The following is a 19,390-nucleotide window of genomic DNA, read 5'->3' as shown; positions in this document are numbered from 1 at the left end:
ATTTCTAACGTTATCTAATTCTATTTTGGTGCATAAAAGTGAGTTGCAGCAGAATTAATTATACTTGTAGTGTCGATTAGTTTAATCTACTGGTTTAAGAAGAACTAAATGTATTTTTATGCATGTTACTCTTTGTTAGTGGAGAAAACTGATTAACTTTGTTTAAGTTATTTATGGATTTAATTTAGACCGTGGGACGCCCTATTAAGAAATTCCATTAAGGTTTCAACTTTCACAGTTTTACGATCTTAATAGTCTATCTGCAATTGAAGCATTTACCGTTATGATTCATTACTAATTAATACCAGATCTAATTTTAATCTAGACCGAAATACAGTAGGGACTGCTGTAACACCTCGTACGAAAACTATTATAACTCCTCGCTCAGAACTCCAATTAATTAACTGTTTGAACCACTAGAAAGTAGACAAACAGATCTTTCCAACCATATAAGATAGACACCTAGATTCCTTACCAATCAATTAGTAGTGGCCAACGGGTCGTGTTGTGGCGACACGGCCCGTTTGACAGTCGTGGCGTGTTAGACACGCCACAGCCACGGCAGGCACGGCTTTGAGTCGTGTCGTGGCGTGTCGTGCCTAGACTACAAGGTCTTGGCACAGAAACGCCTCATAGCAACGACCCAGCCGTTGTCGTGCCGTTTCCGTGGCGATCCTAGTCGTTTCCGTGTCGGGTCGTGGCTAATGGGCCAGCTGTTGCCAAACGTAACAAAAGAAAGAACTAAATAATTTTCATGTCAAATGTTGTGCTATTTGTTTATACTTTAGAATCTATATTTATTTTATTACTTAATAATTTTATTAACTATTAATTTTATCAATTAACAACTACTTTTAACAAAATAACAATAATGTTTTGTAAATTAAGTACCCGTTTCTAACGGGTTAGCGTGTCGTGGCGGGTTAGGAACGTCACGGACCGTGGCGTGTCGTGTTTCCGTTTCTAATGTGTCGTGTTTCCGTCTCTAGAAAACTCCATCTCTACCTCTTTCCTTCTTTATCCATTCTTCATTCACTAAGAGTGGCTTGTTGAAGATTAAGAAGTTATACTAACCATAACATAAACAATATATAGATTTCTTCAACTTATTCATCAAAATCTTCTCCAAAGAATAACATTTCTCTTTCTCTTTCTAAGTTTTGTTATAAATCTACAAAAAGAGCTCTAGACCCCGTTTTATATAATCAAGCAACCCTAGTTTCCCTTCTAACCCACTTCTATTTTATGATGCTGAAGCCCACACTAACTCTTCATATTAATCCCAACCCCAAATTGACCTAGAGTTTTGTTATTTCCACCTATTTTGATATATATGGAAAATAGGGGTGTTACAATTAACCCTGATTTATCTTGCAGGTGAAGTGATTTTAGGTTTTGTTATCATCTGTTCAACAAAATGGCGAGCCGAATGATTGCTAAGAAAATGCCGACTGAACTTGCTTCTCAGCCTGAGTTGCCTTCCAAGCCGCCTCTCCCTCCTGTTCGTGCTGGTTAGATTTCATTTCTGTTCATGAATCTGTTTATTTATCTAGGGTTTAATACAAGGCATTTTCTTCATTTTTATTTGAAAAAATAGGATGAAATGAATGATCTTAATATGAATTAGATTTGCTTTTTGTTCATGAATCTGTTTATTTATCTAGAAAATTAGGGTTTAATACAAGGCATTTTCTTCTTCATTTTCGTTTGAAAATATGATTGAATGATTGATCTTAATATGAATTAGATTTACTTTTTGTTCATGAATCTGTTTATTTATCTATAAATTAGGGTTTAATACAAAGCATTTTATAGCTTCACTTTCACTTCTGAGAGTAAGAGAACAAGAGACATAAATCGTGAAAGTGACGAGTTATTTCACATTAGTTAGGTAAAATTACTTTTGCACAATGTTTAAGTCTAACCAGACAACATATAACCCTGCATCCTACTCAAATTAATATTGTTAATTGTATGTTTTCTTAACCGATTATAACCAGGAATAATGTCGATTCAAACGATTGAGCAGTTTAAGAAAATCAATTCTAGCAATTGAATGATTTGATCGATCTATCTGTGAGTTTGGAGTGATAATAGAAAATGATATTGAAACTACACTTATATTCCCTCTGAGTTTGGAGCGCTAATAGAGAATGATGTTGAAACTACACTGGTATTCGCACTACTTTTATGAATCAAATGTATTTTTATGCATGTTACTCTTTGTTAGTGGAGAAAACTGATGAACTTCGGTTAAGTTATGTGTGGATTTAATTTAGACCGTGGGACGCCCTATTAAGAAATTCCATTGAGGTTTCAACTTTCACAGTTTTACAATCTTAATAGTCTATCTGCAATTGAAGCATTTACCGTTATGATTCATTTGAACGTGTATACTTCAGTATAGGTGAACTTAACAAATTCATAAACTTCTAAACATGAAATTATATTCTCGAGCTTTCAAATTTGTCATTTCTAATTAGTTTAAACTATAATAGTGTAAACTATATCAAACAAGCTGTATGATTTAATTTCTAACGTTATCTAATTCTATTTTGGTGCATAAAAGTGAGTTGCAGCAGAATTAATTATACTTGTAGTGTCGATTAGTTTAATCTACTGGTTTAAGAAGAACTAAATGTATTTTTATGCATGTTACTCTTTGTTAGTGGAGAAAACTGATTAACTTTGTTTAAGTTATTTATGGATTTAATTTAGACCGTGGGACGCCCTATTAAGAAATTCCATTAAGGTTTCAACTTTCACAGTTTTACGATCTTAATAGTCTATCTGCAATTGAAGCATTTACCGTTATGATTCATTACTAATTAATACCAGATCTAATTTTAATCTAGACCGAAATACAGTAGGGACTGCTGTAACACCTCGTACGAAAACTATTATAACTCCTCGCTCAGAACTCCAATTAATTAACTGTTTGAACCACTAGAAAGTAGACAAACAGATCTTTCCAACCATATAAGATAGACACCTAGATTCCTTACCAATCAATTAGTAGTGGCCAACGGGTCGTGTTGTGGCGACACGGCCCGTTTGACAGTCGTGGCGTGTTAGACACGCCACAGCCACGGCAGGCACGGCTTTGAGTCGTGTCGTGGCGTGTCGTGCCTAGACTACAAGGTCTTGGCACAGAAACGCCTCATAGCAACGACCCAGCCGTTGTCGTGCCGTTTCCGTGGCGATCCTAGTCGTTTCCGTGTCGGGTCGTGGCTAATGGGCCAGCTGTTGCCAAACGTAACAAAAGAAAGAACTAAATAATTTTCATGTCAAATGTTGTGCTATTTGTTTATACTTTAGAATCTATATTTATTTTATTACTTAATAATTTTATTAACTATTAATTTTATCAATTAACAACTACTTTTAACAAAATAACAATAATGTTTTGTAAATTAAGTACCCGTTTCTAACGGGTTAGCGTGTCGTGGCGGGTTAGGAACGTCACGGACCGTGGCGTGTCGTGTTTCCGTTTCTAATGTGTCGTGTTTCCGTCTCTAGAAAACTCCATCTCTACCTCTTTCCTTCTTTATCCATTCTTCATTCACTAAGAGTGGCTTGTTGAAGATTAAGAAGTTATACTAACCATAACATAAACAATATATAGATTTCTTCAACTTATTCATCAAAATCTTCTCCAAAGAATAACATTTCTCTTTCTCTTTCTAAGTTTTGTTATAGATCTACAAAAAGAGCTCTAGACCCCGTTTTATATAATCAAGCAACCCTAGTTTCCCTTCTAACCCACTTCTATTTTATGATGCTGAAGCCCACACTAACTCTTCATATTAATCCCAACCCCAAATTGACCTAGAGTTTTGTTATTTCCACCTATTTTGATATATATGGAAAATAGGGGTGTTACAATTAACCCTGATTTATCTTGCAGGTGAAGTGATTTTAGGTTTTGTTATCATCTGTTCAACAAAATGGCGAGCCGAATGATTGCTAAGAAAATGCCGACTGAACTTGCTTCTCAGCCTGAGTTGCCTTCCAAGCCGCCTCTCCCTCCTGTTCGTGCTGGTTAGATTTCATTTCTGTTCATGAATCTGTTTATTTATCTAGGGTTTAATACAAGGCATTTTCTTCATTTTTATTTGAAAAAATAGGATGAAATGAATGATCTTAATATGAATTAGATTTGCTTTTTGTTCATGAATCTGTTTATTTATCTAGAAAATTAGGGTTTAATACAAGGCATTTTCTTCTTCATTTTCGTTTGAAAATATGATTGAATGATTGATCTTAATATGAATTAGATTTACTTTTTGTTCATGAATCTGTTTATTTATCTATAAATTAGGGTTTAATACAAAGCATTTTATAGCTTCACTTTCACTTCTGAGAGTAAGAGAACAAGAGACATAAATCGTGAAAGTGACGAGTTATTTCACATTAGTTAGGTAAAATTACTTTTGCACAATGTTTAAGTCTAACCAGACAACATATAACCCTGCATCCTACTCAAATTAATATTGTTAATTGTATGTTTTCTTAACCGATTATAACCAGGAATAATGTCGATTCAAACGATTGAGCAGTTTAAGAAAATCAATTCTAGCAATTGAATGATTTGATCGATCTATCTGTGAGTTTGGAGTGATAATAGAAAATGATATTGAAACTACACTTATATTCCCTCTGAGTTTGGAGCGCTAATAGAGAATGATGTTGAAACTACACTGGTATTCGCACTACTTTTATGAATCAAATGTATTTTTATGCATGTTACTCTTTGTTAGTGGAGAAAACTGATGAACTTCGGTTAAGTTATGTGTGGATTTAATTTAGACCGTGGGACGCCCTATTAAGAAATTCCATTGAGGTTTCAACTTTCACAGTTTTACAATCTTAATAGTCTATCTGCAATTGAAGCATTTACCGTTATGATTCATTTGAACGTGTATACTTCAGTATAGGTGAACTTAACAAATTCATAAACTTCTAAACATGAAATTATATTCTCGAGCTTTCAAATTTGTCATTTCTAATTAGTTTAAACTATAATAGTGTAAACTATATCAAACAAGCTGTATGATTTAATTTCTAACGTTATCTAATTCTATTTTGGTGCATAAAAGTGAGTTGCAGCAGAATTAATTATACTTGTAGTGTCGATTAGTTTAATCTACTGGTTTAAGAAGAACTAAATGTATTTTTATGCATGTTACTCTTTGTTAGTGGAGAAAACTGATTAACTTTGTTTAAGTTATTTATGGATTTAATTTAGACCGTGGGACGCCCTATTAAGAAATTCCATTAAGGTTTCAACTTTCACAGTTTTACGATCTTAATAGTCTATCTGCAATTGAAGCATTTACCGTTATGATTCATTACTAATTAATACCAGATCTAATTTTAATCTAGACCGAAATACAGTAGGGACTGCTGTAACACCTCGTACGAAAACTATTATAACTCCTCGCTCAGAACTCCAATTAATTAACTGTTTGAACCACTAGAAAGTAGACAAACAGATCTTTCCAACCATATAAGATAGACACCTAGATTCCTTACCAATCAATTAGTAGTGGCCAACGGGTCGTGTTGTGGCGACACGGCCCGTTTGACAGTCGTGGCGTGTTAGACACGCCACAGCCACGGCAGGCACGGCTTTGAGTCGTGTCGTGGCGTGTCGTGCCTAGACTACAAGGTCTTGGCACAGAAACGCCTCATAGCAACGACCCAGCCGTTGTCGTGCCGTTTCCGTGGCGATCCTAGTCGTTTCCGTGTCGGGTCGTGGCTAATGGGCCAGCTGTTGCCAAACGTAACAAAAGAAAGAACTAAATAATTTTCATGTCAAATGTTGTGCTATTTGTTTATACTTTAGAATCTATATTTATTTTATTACTTAATAATTTTATTAACTATTAATTTTATCAATTAACAACTACTTTTAACAAAATAACAATAATGTTTTGTAAATTAAGTACCCGTTTCTAACGGGTTAGCGTGTCGTGGCGGGTTAGGAACGTCACGGACCGTGGCGTGTCGTGTTTCCGTTTCTAATGTGTCGTGTTTCCGTCTCTAGAAAACTCCATCTCTACCTCTTTCCTTCTTTATCCATTCTTCATTCACTAAGAGTGGCTTGTTGAAGATTAAGAAGTTATACTAACCATAACATAAACAATATATAGATTTCTTCAACTTATTCATCAAAATCTTCTCCAAAGAATAACATTTCTCTTTCTCTTTCTAAGTTTTGTTATAAATCTACAAAAAGAGCTCTAGACCCCGTTTTATATAATCAAGCAACCCTAGTTTCCCTTCTAACCCACTTCTATTTTATGATGCTGAAGCCCACACTAACTCTTCATATTAATCCCAACCCCAAATTGACCTAGAGTTTTGTTATTTCCACCTATTTTGATATATATGGAAAATAGGGGTGTTACAATTAACCCTGATTTATCTTGCAGGTGAAGTGATTTTAGGTTTTGTTATCATCTGTTCAACAAAATGGCGAGCCGAATGATTGCTAAGAAAATGCCGACTGAACTTGCTTCTCAGCCTGAGTTGCCTTCCAAGCCGCCTCTCCCTCCTGTTCGTGCTGGTTAGATTTCATTTCTGTTCATGAATCTGTTTATTTATCTAGGGTTTAATACAAGGCATTTTCTTCATTTTTATTTGAAAAAATAGGATGAAATGAATGATCTTAATATGAATTAGATTTGCTTTTTGTTCATGAATCTGTTTATTTATCTAGAAAATTAGGGTTTAATACAAGGCATTTTCTTCTTCATTTTCGTTTGAAAATATGATTGAATGATTGATCTTAATATGAATTAGATTTACTTTTTGTTCATGAATCTGTTTATTTATCTATAAATTAGGGTTTAATACAAAGCATTTTATAGCTTCACTTTCACTTCTGAGAGTAAGAGAACAAGAGACATAAATCGTGAAAGTGACGAGTTATTTCACATTAGTTAGGTAAAATTACTTTTGCACAATGTTTAAGTCTAACCAGACAACATATAACCCTGCATCCTACTCAAATTAATATTGTTAATTGTATGTTTTCTTAACCGATTATAACCAGGAATAATGTCGATTCAAACGATTGAGCAGTTTAAGAAAATCAATTCTAGCAATTGAATGATTTGATCGATCTATCTGTGAGTTTGGAGTGATAATAGAAAATGATATTGAAACTACACTTATATTCCCTCTGAGTTTGGAGCGCTAATAGAGAATGATGTTGAAACTACACTGGTATTCGCACTACTTTTATGAATCAAATGTATTTTTATGCATGTTACTCTTTGTTAGTGGAGAAAACTGATGAACTTCGGTTAAGTTATGTGTGGATTTAATTTAGACCGTGGGACGCCCTATTAAGAAATTCCATTGAGGTTTCAACTTTCACAGTTTTACAATCTTAATAGTCTATCTGCAATTGAAGCATTTACCGTTATGATTCATTTGAACGTGTATACTTCAGTATAGGTGAACTTAACAAATTCATAAACTTCTAAACATGAAATTATATTCTCGAGCTTTCAAATTTGTCATTTCTAATTAGTTTAAACTATAATAGTGTAAACTATATCAAACAAGCTGTATGATTTAATTTCTAACGTTATCTAATTCTATTTTGGTGCATAAAAGTGAGTTGCAGCAGAATTAATTATACTTGTAGTGTCGATTAGTTTAATCTACTGGTTTAAGAAGAACTAAATGTATTTTTATGCATGTTACTCTTTGTTAGTGGAGAAAACTGATTAACTTTGTTTAAGTTATTTATGGATTTAATTTAGACCGTGGGACGCCCTATTAAGAAATTCCATTAAGGTTTCAACTTTCACAGTTTTACGATCTTAATAGTCTATCTGCAATTGAAGCATTTACCGTTATGATTCATTACTAATTAATACCAGATCTAATTTTAATCTAGACCGAAATACAGTAGGGACTGCTGTAACACCTCGTACGAAAACTATTATAACTCCTCGCTCAGAACTCCAATTAATTAACTGTTTGAACCACTAGAAAGTAGACAAACAGATCTTTCCAACCATATAAGATAGACACCTAGATTCCTTACCAATCAATTAGTAGTGGCCAACGGGTCGTGTTGTGGCGACACGGCCCGTTTGACAGTCGTGGCGTGTTAGACACGCCACAGCCACGGCAGGCACGGCTTTGAGTCGTGTCGTGGCGTGTCGTGCCTAGACTACAAGGTCTTGGCACAGAAACGCCTCATAGCAACGACCCAGCCGTTGTCGTGCCGTTTCCGTGGCGATCCTAGTCGTTTCCGTGTCGGGTCGTGGCTAATGGGCCAGCTGTTGCCAAACGTAACAAAAGAAAGAACTAAATAATTTTCATGTCAAATGTTGTGCTATTTGTTTATACTTTAGAATCTATATTTATTTTATTACTTAATAATTTTATTAACTATTAATTTTATCAATTAACAACTACTTTTAACAAAATAACAATAATGTTTTGTAAATTAAGTACCCGTTTCTAACGGGTTAGCGTGTCGTGGCGGGTTAGGAACGTCACGGACCGTGGCGTGTCGTGTTTCCGTTTCTAATGTGTCGTGTTTCCGTCTCTAGAAAACTCCATCTCTACCTCTTTCCTTCTTTATCCATTCTTCATTCACTAAGAGTGGCTTGTTGAAGATTAAGAAGTTATACTAACCATAACATAAACAATATATAGATTTCTTCAACTTATTCATCAAAATCTTCTCCAAAGAATAACATTTCTCTTTCTCTTTCTAAGTTTTGTTATAAATCTACAAAAAGAGCTCTAGACCCCGTTTTATATAATCAAGCAACCCTAGTTTCCCTTCTAACCCACTTCTATTTTATGATGCTGAAGCCCACACTAACTCTTCATATTAATCCCAACCCCAAATTGACCTAGAGTTTTGTTATTTCCACCTATTTTGATATATATGGAAAATAGGGGTGTTACAATTAACCCTGATTTATCTTGCAGGTGAAGTGATTTTAGGTTTTGTTATCATCTGTTCAACAAAATGGCGAGCCGAATGATTGCTAAGAAAATGCCGACTGAACTTGCTTCTCAGCCTGAGTTGCCTTCCAAGCCGCCTCTCCCTCCTGTTCGTGCTGGTTAGATTTCATTTCTGTTCATGAATCTGTTTATTTATCTAGGGTTTAATACAAGGCATTTTCTTCATTTTTATTTGAAAAAATAGGATGAAATGAATGATCTTAATATGAATTAGATTTGCTTTTTGTTCATGAATCTGTTTATTTATCTAGAAAATTAGGGTTTAATACAAGGCATTTTCTTCTTCATTTTCGTTTGAAAATATGATTGAATGATTGATCTTAATATGAATTAGATTTACTTTTTGTTCATGAATCTGTTTATTTATCTATAAATTAGGGTTTAATACAAAGCATTTTATAGCTTCACTTTCACTTCTGAGAGTAAGAGAACAAGAGACATAAATCGTGAAAGTGACGAGTTATTTCACATTAGTTAGGTAAAATTACTTTTGCACAATGTTTAAGTCTAACCAGACAACATATAACCCTGCATCCTACTCAAATTAATATTGTTAATTGTATGTTTTCTTAACCGATTATAACCAGGAATAATGTCGATTCAAACGATTGAGCAGTTTAAGAAAATCAATTCTAGCAATTGAATGATTTGATCGATCTATCTGTGAGTTTGGAGTGATAATAGAAAATGATATTGAAACTACACTTATATTCCCTCTGAGTTTGGAGCGCTAATAGAGAATGATGTTGAAACTACACTGGTATTCGCACTACTTTTATGAATCAAATGTATTTTTATGCATGTTACTCTTTGTTAGTGGAGAAAACTGATGAACTTCGGTTAAGTTATGTGTGGATTTAATTTAGACCGTGGGACGCCCTATTAAGAAATTCCATTGAGGTTTCAACTTTCACAGTTTTACAATCTTAATAGTCTATCTGCAATTGAAGCATTTACCGTTATGATTCATTTGAACGTGTATACTTCAGTATAGGTGAACTTAACAAATTCATAAACTTCTAAACATGAAATTATATTCTCGAGCTTTCAAATTTGTCATTTCTAATTAGTTTAAACTATAATAGTGTAAACTATATCAAACAAGCTGTATGATTTAATTTCTAACGTTATCTAATTCTATTTTGGTGCATAAAAGTGAGTTGCAGCAGAATTAGTTATACTTGTAGTGTCGATTAGTTTAATCTACTGGTTTAAGAAGAACTAAATGTATTTTTATGCATGTTACTCTTTGTTAGTGGAGAAAACTGATTAACTTTGTTTAAGTTATTTATGGATTTAATTTAGACCGTGGGACGCCCTATTAAGAAATTCCATTAAGGTTTCAACTTTCACAGTTTTACGATCTTAATAGTCTATCTGCAATTGAAGCATTTACCGTTATGATTCATTACTAATTAATACCAGATCTAATTTTAATCTAGACCGAAATACAGTAGGGACTGCTGTAACACCTCGTACGAAAACTATTATAACTCCTCGCTCAGAACTCCAATTAATTAACTGTTTGAACCACTAGAAAGTAGACAAACAGATCTTTCCAACCATATAAGATAGACACCTAGATTCCTTACCAATCAATTAGTAGTGGCCAACGGGTCGTGTTGTGGCGACACGGCCCGTTTGACAGTCGTGGCGTGTTAGACACGCCACAGCCACGGCAGGCACGGCTTTGAGTCGTGTCGTGGCGTGTCGTGCCTAGACTACAAGGTCTTGGCACAGAAACGCCTCATAGCAACGACCCAGCCGTTGTCGTGCCGTTTCCGTGGCGATCCTAGTCGTTTCCGTGTCGGGTCGTGGCTAATGGGCCAGCTGTTGCCAAACGTAACAAAAGAAAGAACTAAATAATTTTCATGTCAAATGTTGTGCTATTTGTTTATACTTTAGAATCTATATTTATTTTATTACTTAATAATTTTATTAACTATTAATTTTATCAATTAACAACTACTTTTAACAAAATAACAATAATGTTTTGTAAATTAAGTACCCGTTTCTAACGGGTTAGCGTGTCGTGGCGGGTTAGGAACGTCACGGACCGTGGCGTGTCGTGTTTCCGTTTCTAATGTGTCGTGTTTCCGTCTCTAGAAAACTCCATCTCTACCTCTTTCCTTCTTTATCCATTCTTCATTCACTAAGAGTGGCTTGTTGAAGATTAAGAAGTTATACTAACCATAACATAAACAATATATAGATTTCTTCAACTTATTCATCAAAATCTTCTCCAAATAATAACATTTCTCTTTCTCTTTCTAAGTTTTGTTATAGATCTACAAAAAGAGCTCTAGACCCCGTTTTATATAATCAAGCAACCCTAGTTTCCCTTCTAACCCACTTCTATTTTATGATGCTGAAGCCCACACTAACTCTTCATATTAATCCCAACCCCAAATTGACCTAGAGTTTTGTTATTTCCACCTATTTTGATATATATAGAAAATAGGGGTGTTACAATTAACCCTAATTTATCTTGCAGGTGAAGTGATTTTAGGTTTTGTTATCATCTGTTCAACAAAATGGCGAGCCGAATGATTGCTAAGAAAATGCCGACTAAACTTGCTCCTCAGCCTGAGTTGCCTTCCAAGCCGCCTCTCCCTCCTGTTCGTGCTGGTTAGATTTTATTTCTGTTCATGAATCTGTTTATTTATCTAGGGTTTAATACAAGACATTTTCTTCTTCATTTTTATTTGAAAAAATATGATGAAATGAATGATCTTAATATGAATTAGATTTGCTTTTTGTTCATGAATCTGTTTATTTATCTAGAAAATTAGGGTTTAATACAAGGCATTTTCTTCTTCATTTTTGTTTGAAAATATGATTGAATGATTGATCTTAATATGAATTAGATTTGCTTTTTGTTCATGAATCTGTTTATTTATCTAAAAATAGGGTTTAATACAAAGCATTTTATAGCTTCACTTTCACTTCTGAGAGTAAGAGAACATGAGACAGAAATCGTGAGAGTGACGAGTTATTTTCACATTAGTTAGGTAAAATTACTTTTACACAATGTTTAAGTCTAACCAGACAACATATAACCCTGCATCCTACTCAAATTAATATTGTTAATTGTATGTTTTCTTAACCGATTATAACCAGGAATAATGTCGATTCAAACGATTGAGCAGTTTAAGAAAATCAATTCTAGCAATTGAATGATTTGATCGATCTACCTGTGAGTTTGGAGTGATAATAGAGAATGATATTGAAACTACACTTGTATTCCCTCTGAGTTTGGAGCGCTAATAGAGAATGATGTTGAATCTACACTTGTATTCGCACTACTTTTATGGATCAAATGTATTTTTATGCATGTTACTCTTTGTTAGTGGAGAAAACTGATGAACTTCGGTTAAGTTATGTGTGGATTTAATTTAGACCGTGGGACGCTCTATTAAGAAATTCCATTGAGGTTTCAACTTTCACAGTTTTACGATCTTAATAGTCTATCTGCAATTGAAGCATTTACCGTTATGATTCATTTGAACGTGTATACTTCAGTATAGGTGAACTTAACAAATTCATAAACTTCGAAACATGAAATTATATTCTCGAGCTTTCAAATTTGTCATTTCTAATTAGTTTAAACTATAATAGTGTAAACTATATCAAACAAGCTGTATGATTTAATTTCTAACGTTATCTAATTCTATTTTGGTGCATAAAAGTGAGTTGCAGCAGAATTAGTTATACTTGTAGTGTCGATTAGTTTAATCTACTGGTTTAAGAAGAACTAAATGTCATTAGTGTTAAACTAAGAACGAGATTGGAAGAATTAAAAATCCAGATCACAGACAATTCAATAGAAATCAGATCTCCAGAAGTTTGACCTCTAATATTTGGCATCTTGAATTGTGTAATGTTTTTTTTGTTTAGAGATGTAATGTTGATATTGGAGACTCTTTTTGTTTTGTTCCAAAGAAAATTTTGATTTTTATTCATTATTTGTTTCTCTCGTCTCTTTAGATTATTTTTTTCCCAATAGACTAGTTTCTTCAATCTGTATTAGTAGATCTGTCCATTCTGTTTAGATGAAGTGAAACACACCGAAGCCTAAGAGACCAAAAATCTAGTGAAAATGTAGAGTGACAGAAACAATAAAATCAACATATTGCATAGAACAACAGAATTTTTACCTGGGAGAGTTGTAATGGAGGAAGAAGTCGCACTGGACATTAACAAACAAAATGTTTCACCAAAACTGTAAGGAGAAAAGGACAAAACATTTTTAGCAAACCATGTAGAGAGAATCAACAACATTAGGGATTAGTTTGTTAGATAAATGTTATAAAACAAACAAAGAAAAAAAATGTGAAAACATAAACTGCATAGATCGTTTCATACCTAAAATAGTCAAAAATAGGAACTTATTTCCACTAATACCAATATTCCTTTAACAAATAAGCTAAACCATCAAATTAAACCTAATGGATCGGATTAAGAGCTTGGGATGAATCGTAATAAAAACCCACTAAAGAGTAAAGGAAAACAACTGAAATTATCACAAACATACATATAAACAAACAAAGGTGGATTAACATGTGTTTTAGATGGTTCAGAGTTCAGATTAACATACAAGTAGCGACAAAATAGTCCTAAAAGCTAATAAGTTTGTATCTAAAAGGATCCAAAAGCTTACAAATCTGTGGAAATAAAGAGTATTTGTTTACTAATGAATTAACAAAGAGAACTTTAAGAATTAACTACTTCAACTATTATGAATTAACCAAGTTTTGCCGACCAAACTTCATTAACCAAGTCTTGACACTTGATCGTTTATAGAAATTACTCGCTCATAACAGACTAATTTTACGAACAACACCTATTAAAGGTCATTCAAAGTTTGAAGAAACTGTAAATTAAAAAAAACAGTTTAAGTTCGTGATATAAAAACACAAAATTACATTTTTCGACACCTCTTTAACGGTTGTAAAGAAGCAAACACAATCAATAAGCAAAGCCGAAGAAGACGAAATTACTTAAATGTAGCAGAAAAATCTGACCGGCGACACCTATTGAAGATCGCATAAAGTCAGAAGAAACAGTAAATTAACAAAAAAAACAACTTGAATTTTTAATATAATAACGAAGGGCATACACACATATAATAGTGAAGGACATATAATAAGCCAAAACATTTCAGTTATAATAAGGCAAAACATTTTAGCAACTAAAATTACATATAGTTCGGATTAACATAGTGAGATAGACACTTCAAAATATCATCATTAAACACCAACCACAGAGTTTTGTAGACATAATATCAACTAAACACTGACAAATGATAGAAAATGAAGTAGAAATACAGATGAAACAGCTAAATATGAAATGAAAGATGACCTAAATCTCAAAAAAGAAAGAGATTATGTCTGGAAATCCTAAATCAATTTTACGTGTGTGTATGTGTGTGTGTGAAAAAGAAAGACGAACAAAGAGCAACAAAGAGAAAAACACCCAGAGGGTGGTGAGAGGAAGCATGACCTCAATCTTTTGTGTGCGTGCATGAGAGTGGAAGAAAGCGAAAGGACTGAATAATCTAAACCTCCAAAAGAAATTGAGACTTCTTAAATCTCAAATTTCTTTTTCATTGATTGAAGAATTGACCAACTCCATATCAAATTGAAACAGAATATAAGGGGCGTATAAGACGAATTACTAACCTGTCCAAGAATGGTCTCCTTTAAAAATCACCACATTGATAGGTAATTCAAAACTTGAAGAAGGGATCCTTTAAAATTAGGGTTTCGCTGCAATTCCTCTCCATCTACTAATCAACAGTTGAGAGAAAGGATCCTGCAAACAAATCGATAGCTTTAAAAGACACCGATGAGCAAGCAAGCATGAGAGAGACATTTAGGTACAAAACATAGTTTCGATCATGTAGGACATGATTAGCATTTAGACATCCAAACTCGGATTGGAGAATCCGAAACACTACTTATAGCATCCTAAGAAGGTTGTAGGATGAAGTAGTATAAAAGTTGAACATGTCATCGTTGCAAACTTTCAGACATGGAAGGAAAGTAGGTTGAAAGTGTTTCAAGCCTGAAACTGTTGCGAATTCTACAAAAGAATGAAGCCTTAACACTAGTAAAGGGTTACTAGCAATTATCAAGGTTGAAGAAAGAAATCTTCAAATTAATTGATAATTAGCAAAGTGTAAAACGGACTACATCCGTAGTCAAACTAAACTATCACCTAAGACAAAGTATAAGAGTCATACATAAGTCTAAGGCATGAGGTATCTTATAGACAAACCTCGACAAGTAAATTGAGCGGGTAAAAGGGAGTTTTTACGGAAGAGGCTCAAATTTACAAACTCTCGTTATCGGGAATAAGTTAATTATTTCGCCGTCGTCTAAATTTAGTTTAGCATTTAAACGACAGTCCACGGATAATAAAACATTCTGAATAGGTTTGTCAGATACGTGATCTGATGAATGAAACCCTATTAAGTGAACTTGAAATATTTATTATCATCTCCCTGGTCCAGGTCGTTACATGGACAACAACGACCAATGAAGACTAACACGTAAGGTCGATGGGATAGCGCAGTTTCATGGGCTATAGGAATAGTGTATTCTATTTGACTACGTGAGTGTGTAATAGGGATTATACACTGGATAACCCTCAAATGAGAAGTACATCACTCGTGATGAACGCCAAATTCTTCTCATAAGACAAAATTGGAGAGATTCCTCAAAACATGAGTGCTCTGCTCATCTTATGTAAGGAATGTCTGACTTTGGTTCCGTTAAACGTCACGCCGTAAAAGGAGGTTATAAAGGCGGATACTGGGAAAGACATGATAAACATGAAGTTAAGTGGGAGTACAAGAATGGATTGTGTCATCCTAATCACATTAGGTATAAAGTGTCTCAAGGCCACTTGATAAGCAACAATTGAAAAATGCGTGCCCACGCTCAAACGGATTAAATGTTAATCGTTTGTCTTTACAGTTGTGCTCGGATATCAAGAAAGTCTGAATGACATGACGTATCAGATGAGATCCAAATTGACACGGGAATCGAGCATTGTACTTGTTCTAAGTACAAGTGGGAGTCTGAAGGAGATCCCCTACGACCAAGAATGCAATGCGAGCAATTTGTCGGCTAGGACAATTTATGAGGAAGATCATCAAGTCCGGTTGATTTAGGGGTTGTAGAGTTTAAGCTAGAAACCAACTACGATCGTCGAATTATGAAGTAATTCGCGGCTAACTTCGACCGGATCTTACAACGGGTTACACATAAGAGTGTCAATTTGATCGGAGGATATGACTAGTGGGAGTGAGATATAAAAATGGGAGTGTCCCATAAACATATCTCATAGGCCTAAAGAGAAATTAGGCAAAGATAGTACAAAAGACCCGAAAACGGGGTTTTGGGCCTAAAACGATTCGAGCACTTTTAGGGCTCGGATTGGACTGATTTTTGGAGGGTCGATTCCTCATGTAGGGAACATAAAATATGAAAATTTTGGCATTTGGATGTCACCTCCTCAAGGAATTGAGAAAATATCAACTAGTTGTTATTTTCGGCAATTTCCTTAAATCTTATTCTAAAGGGTCTTTTAGGAAACCTAATTGGAGGTGGTTCTTATTAGGGTTCTATATAAAGATTCTTAGGACAGAGAATAAGGTGTGGAATTTCTCATATAACTTTCTTACTCTACCACATCAAGTAGAGAGGAGAAAGTGAGCTAATTCCCAACTATCTATCTAGTCAAAGAAGGAGTTCTTCATCCAACCATCATTAGAGTTCTAGCTAACAACAAGGTGGGAGGTCAATTTGATTGTTCGTGTCCCAAGTAGAGGAGCTACGTTTGAAGCTCTTGGTCTTCTCAAAAGCGATTGGAAAAGTTCGAGGGAAAAACTAGAGATTAAGGTAATCGTCTTTCAAGTTTTATTTACTTAACATTATTGGCTTATGCATGTGATCTTGGGAATACTAATGTTAGACATTTGATGTCTTAAATTCCTCTATAGACATTAGTAGATGGGTGTAAATCTCAACACGTAGACGACTGAGATCTGTAGGAAGATCCGGGATTAAGTCGGTAAGCGTGCGACACGCTTCTGCCTTCCCATATGTCAGGGTGTAAGGCATCATGCTGGCTTACATGGGCCCCATATACTTCTTGCGGATCCTAGGGCAGACCTAGTTGTGTTTGAGGCAAGGAGGGTTGGAGCTACTTAGACGATCTTGCCGACCTCATGATTCTGAGCTTAAGTGGCAGACCTCTTCGGGCTCAGCGCTCTTGTTGTCTTGAGATAGGTTGAGCCTTTGGTCTTTGGTCTTTTATTCTTTTGTAAGACAGTGTAAAACAGATATGCTTCAAAGAAAATCACGAGGAATCCAATCAAGCTTTGATTAGAAAAACAAAAGACAGGGAAACCATAGGTATGTTAAAGGGTGGTTGGAAAAAAGTCCAAATAATTGGGGTTAATAATAGGCCCAAGGTCCAAAATAAATTAAGGACGGGTCCAAAAACTCAAATTTAGAGTAGCCAAAAGTCACGTGTCCGTTTTACACTGTCTTTGGTGCATATACCACCTTGTATGTAACATATTCTCAAGGCCGCGGCTTTGGGGAATAAAGAAAATTCTCCGGGGAATAAATTCTCGAGGGAATCCAGATTTTTTTGAAAGTTCTCCGGAGAATAAATTTTTAAAGGGAATACATAATACATTTTTTTGAAAGTTCTCCTCCATCTCATCACCTCTCTCTACCACCTCATCACCTCCCTCTACCACCTCATCACCTCTCTCTACCACCTCATCTTCACGCCATCTCATCATCTTCTCCGGCGAAGGTCGCCGGCCGGAAAGGCGACCTTCAAAAATAAAAAAACAATTATTTTCTCTCTCCTTTCTCTCTATCTAAATTTTTTTAAAAAAATTTCTCTCTCTAGATCTGTTCTAGAGAGAGAGAAAATTTAAAAAAAAAATTAGAGAGAAAGAGAAGAGAGAGAATTTTTTTTTATGGTTAAAAGTCGCCGGAGAAGATGATGAGATGGCGTGAAGATGGGGTGGTAGAGAAAGGTGATGAGATGGAGGAGCCTTCTAAAATTTGTTTTATTTTGAACTCCCAAAATTAGAAGCCCCTTAGCAATAAAAAGAAACATAAAAGTCAATCTTATTTGACTAATTTTAAGAAAAGTCTTTATTCCCCAGAGAATTTTCTTTATTCCCCAAAACCGCGACCATTCTCAATTGTATCTCACATAATGTTAGATGAATTATACTTCTAACATTATAAACTTTATTTTTCTATAATCCAGTTGTTCAGTGACATATATGTGATTGACGTTTTCTATTTTTTGCTTGTCAAAATCTGATACGCTTGTACACAAAAGAAGACACACATACCACAAATGTCATTGGACCGAGCAAAATATTGATGTATGCCACATTTTTCAAAATATGTAGAGTCATCAAATTTTGTGCTCTAACATATACCTATGTACGCCTGACATTAACTCGCCAAAGTCGTGACATACTTTTGAACCCCAAGATGTGGGATTTTGTCCTTTTAATCCCCAACCAGACTTTTTGTATTGATTTGTTATTTTTCTTGACTTTGACCAATTTCACATGAAGGTTGTACATTTTGCATGGTTTCTCATTTTCTATCTTTTAAAGGTGCAATTACTTAATTAACCTCTCAAAAATTGAGAAAGACGAATTATGGTCGAGATAGAGAGAGACAATTGGCGTCGTGTTTCTCAATCTCTAAAATTTTTGAGGAAGACTGAACAAGAGTCACAAGTGCAACCGCAAATTTGCAGACATGTGTTTCTATGTGAACTACAAAATTGAATGGTAATCACACACTTGGTCGGAGTAGTATGCTTAAATCACTTAGTAGAGTTTGACTCAAAGTCCTTCTTGACGAATTAATGGTTTTTCAGAAAATAGTACCGAAGTTAAAGGGAGTGTGAAAGATGTTCCTTCGGTTCCCAAAGTCAAATTCCAAGCAAGACCCTAAGAAAGAACATTTATCTACATAACACTAGGAAATTTTACAGTTAAAACGATGTATCATCATCTATGCACTAGTATGAATTCTCCTACACCTCTTTCCCCTGACTAGAACTTCATTTGGTCACTCCCTACGATGCCCAAAATACAAAACTTCATATGGAAATATGTTCCAAAGCTCTCCCGGTGAGAGAAAGAATTGGAAAATACATTGACAACAGCTTGACATGCCTTAATTGCAATGAAACTGAATCTATTGAACATGCGCTTCTTCATTGTCCTTTGGCAAGAAACATCTGGTTCTACTATAACATCATTTCTGAAAACATCACTTCGGTGGCAGAATGGATCTTTTCATGGGAACAAACATCTCAATATAGTAAT

This window comes from Eschscholzia californica, unplaced genomic scaffold (assembly GCF_041429995.1).
Source record: "Eschscholzia californica isolate CP2 unplaced genomic scaffold, dmEscCali1.0.p SCAF_6, whole genome shotgun sequence".
In the NCBI taxonomy this organism is placed as follows: domain Eukaryota; kingdom Viridiplantae; phylum Streptophyta; class Magnoliopsida; order Ranunculales; family Papaveraceae; genus Eschscholzia; species Eschscholzia californica.
Note: the sequence above shows the minus strand (reverse complement) of the source record.